This window comes from Sinohyriopsis cumingii, chromosome 17 (assembly GCF_028554795.1).
Source record: "Sinohyriopsis cumingii isolate HCF-2022 chromosome 17, ASM2855479v2, whole genome shotgun sequence".
In the NCBI taxonomy this organism is placed as follows: Eukaryota; Metazoa; Mollusca; class Bivalvia; order Unionida; family Unionidae; genus Sinohyriopsis; species Sinohyriopsis cumingii.
The window spans coordinates 114389551-114393680 of record NC_142977.1 but is presented as its reverse complement, the minus strand read 5'-3'; positions in this window follow the sequence as shown (position 1 = coordinate 114393680).

The following is a 4130-nucleotide window of genomic DNA, read 5'->3' as shown; positions in this document are numbered from 1 at the left end:
TATATTCTTGTTACAAACAGTTCTGGAAAATTTATTTGATGATGGGTGTGAGAAAGTATTATAGTAGACACCACCAAGATTTGTCCCAACCTGGTCATTCAGACTCCTACCAAGATTTGTCCCAACCTGGTCATTCAGACTTCTACCAAGATTTGTCCCAACCTGGTCATTCAGACTCCTACCAAGATTTGTCCCAACCTGATCATTCAGACTCCTACCTAGATTTGTCCCAACCTGGTCATTCAGACTCCTACCAAGATTTAGAATTAGTCCCAACCTGGTCATTCAGACTCCTACCAAGATTTGTCCCAACCTGGTCATTCAGACTCCTACCAAGATTTAGAATTAGTTCCAACCTGGTCATTCAGACTCCTACCAAGATTTAGAATTAGTCACAACCTGGTCATTCAGACTCCTACCAAGATTTAGAATTAGTCACAACCTGGTCATTCAGACTCCAAGCAAGATTTAGAATTAGTCCCAACCTGGTCATTCAAATTCCTAGTAAGATTTAGAATTAGTCCCAACCTGGTCATTCAAATTCCTAGTAAGATTTAGAATTAGTCCCAACCTGGTCATTCAAATTCCTAGTAAGATTTAGAATTAGTCCCAACCTGGTCATTCAAATTCCTAGTAAGATTTAGAATTAGTCCCAACCTGGTCATTCAAATTCCTAGTAAGATTTAGAATTAGTTCCAACCTGGTCATTCAGACTCCTACCAAGATTTAGAATTAGTCACAACCTGGTCATTCAGACTCCTAGCAAGATTTAGAATTAGTCCCAACCTGGTCATTCAAATTCCTAGTAAGATTTAGAATTAGTCCCAACCTGGTCATTCAAATTCCTAGTAAGATTTAGAATTAGTCCCAACCTGGTCATTCAAATTCCTAGTAAGATTTAGAATTAGTCCCAACCTGGTCATTCAGACTCCTAGCGAGATTTAGAATTAGTTCCATCCTGGTCATTCAGACTCCTAGCGAGATTTAGAATTAGTTCCAACCTGGTCATTCAGACTCCTAGCAAGATTTAGAATTAGTCCCAACCTGGTCATTCAAATTCCTAGCAAGATTTAGAATTAGTTCCAACCTGGTCATTCAGACTCCTAGTAAGATTTAGAATTAGTCACAACCTGGTCATTCAAATTCCTAGCAAGATTTAGAATTAGTTCCAACCTGGTCATTCAGACTCCTAGCGAGATTTAGAATTAGTCCCAACCTGGTCATTCAGATTCCTAGTAAGATTTAGAATTAGTCCCAGCCTGGTCATTCAGATTCCTAGTAAGATTTAGAATTAGTCCCAACCTGGTCATTCAGATTCCTAGCAAGATTTAGAATTAGTTCCAACCTGGTCATTCAGACTCCTAGCAAGATTTAGAATTAGTCCCAACCTGGTCATTCAGACTCTTAGCAAGATTTAGAGTTAGTCCCAACCTGATCATTCAGACTCCAAACAAGATTTAGAATTAGTCCCAGCCTGGTCATTTGGACTCCAAGCAAGATTTAGAATTAGTCCCAACCTGGTCATTCAGACTCCTAGTAAGATTTAGAATTAGTCCCAACCTGGTCATTCAGACTCTTAGCAAGATTTGGAATTAGTCCCAACCAGGTCATTCAGACTCCTAGCAAGATTTAGAATTAGTCCCAACCTGGTCATTCAGACTCCAAGCAAGATTTAGAATTAGTCCCAACCTGATCATTCAGACTCTTAGCAAGATTTGGAATTAGTCCCAACCTGGTCATTCTGACTCCTAGCAACATAACATGATAACTGATGTAAGAATGAGTGAACAGAATGACTTGTAAAAGTTATTTTAAAGAACAGTTTATGTACTGATTCATATTTTGTCAGTTTTAACTTTCCTCATTGTCATCTGCGATGCATGCTGTGTGTGCTTTGGTAAATACCTCATGTTGGAATAAATTGATGACACTTCATTTTGTCTGTGTGGACATTGTGTAGCATGCGAACTTGTGTTGCTGTTTGTATTTGTTTAATTTCCCAGACCATTAAGTTGCCAGTATGTTGAAGAAATCACAAATTTAGAATCAAGTCACAACCTGGTCATCTAGATCCTTGTGTGCTGCTACAACCTTGCCATCCAGAATCTGGTGTACCAGATACAGCCCAGTCATCCAGAATCTGGTGTACCAGATACAGCCCAGCCATCCAGAATCTGGTGTACCAGATACAACCTTGCCATCCAGAATCTGGTGTACCAGTTACAGCCCAGTCATCCAGAATCTGGTGTACCAGATACAGCCCAGCCATCCAGAATCTGATGTGCCAGATACAGCCCAGTCATCCAGAATCTGGTGTACCAGATGCAGCCCAGCCATCCAGAATCTGGTGTGCCAGATACAACCTTGCCATCCAGAATCTGATGTACCAGATACAACCTTGCCATCCAGAATCTGGTATACCAGTTACAGCCGTCATCCAGAATCTGGTGTACCAGATAAAGCCCAGCCATCCAGAATCTGGTGTGCCAGATACAGCCCAGTCATCCAGAATCAGGTGTACCAGATACAGCCCAGCCATCCAGAATCTGGTGTACCAGATACAGCCCAGCCATCCAGAATCTGGTGTGCCAGATACAGCCCAGTCATCCAGAATCTGGTGTACCAGATACAGCCCAGCCATCCAGAATCTGGTGTGCCAGATACAACCTTGCCATCCAGAATCTGATGTACCAGATACAACCTTGCCATCCAGAATCTGGTGTACCAGTTACAGCCCAGTCATCCAGAATCTGGTATACCAGATACAGCCCAGCCATCCAGAATCTGGTGTGCCAGATACAGCCCAGCCATCCAGAATCTGGTGTGCCAGATACAGCCCAGTCATCCAGAATCTGGTGTACCAGATACAGCCCAGCTATCCAGAATCTGGTGTGCCAGATACAACCTTGCCATCCAGAATCTGATGTACCAGATACAACCTTGCCATCCAGAATCTGGTGTACCAGTTACAGCCCAGTCATCCAGATTCTGGTGTACCAGATACAGCCCAGTCATCCAGAATCTGGTGTACCAGATACAGCCCAGCCATCCAGAATCTGGTGTGCCAGATACAACCTTGCCATCCAGAATCTGGTGTACCAGATACAGCCCAGTCATCTAGATCCTTGTGTGCTGCTACAACCTTGCCATCCAGAATCTGGTGTACCAGTTACAGCCCAGTCATCCAGAATCTGGTATACCAGATACAGCCCAGCCATCCAGAATCTGGTGTGCCAGATACAGCCCAGCCATCCAGAATCTGGTGTGCCAGATACAGCCCAGTCATCCAGAATCTGGTGTACCAGATACAGCCCAGCTATCCAGAATCTGGTGTGCCAGATACAACCTTGCCATCCAGAATCTGATGTACCAGATACAACCTTGCCATCCAGAATCTGGTGTACCAGTTACAGCCCAGTCATCCAGATTCTGGTGTACCAGATACAGCCCAGTCATCCAGAATCTGGTGTACCAGATACAGCCCAGCCATCCAGAATCTGGTGTGCCAGATACAACCTTGCCATCCAGAATCTGGTGTACCAGATACAGCCCAGTCATCTAGATCCTTGTGTGCTGCTACAACCTTGTCATCCAGAATCTGGTGTACCAGTTACAGCCCAGTCATCCAGAATCTGGTGTACCAGTTACAGCCCAGTCATCCAGAATCTGGTGTACCAGTTACAGCCCAGTCATCCAGAATCTGATGTACTAGATACAGCCCAGTCATCCAGAATCTGGTGTACCATATACAGCCCAGTCATCCAGAATCTGATGGACCAGATACAGCCCAGTCGTCCAGAATTTTGAATTCTATAGTCTGAATATACCTCCCCGTTTGTTTGTAACCCCTACCGATTTCAATGATGGAAATCTTTAATGTGATAAAAAGTGCACAGAACCTAGTTAATTCATTTGTTGATTTATCATTTCTAACCTGAATGTGATCAGCGTGTCCCTAACACGTACTCTCTGTGCCTTTCCTGTTTAACAGACTTTCCATACTAACATAGTGCCATATTGCATACGCTTTGGGTGAGTTGATTTCTTCAGACAACATTGTGACGTAGTTCATCCTGTTTGGTAACTGCTGGATAATTCCGTAAATTGACATAATGTTATATCCCTTTGTA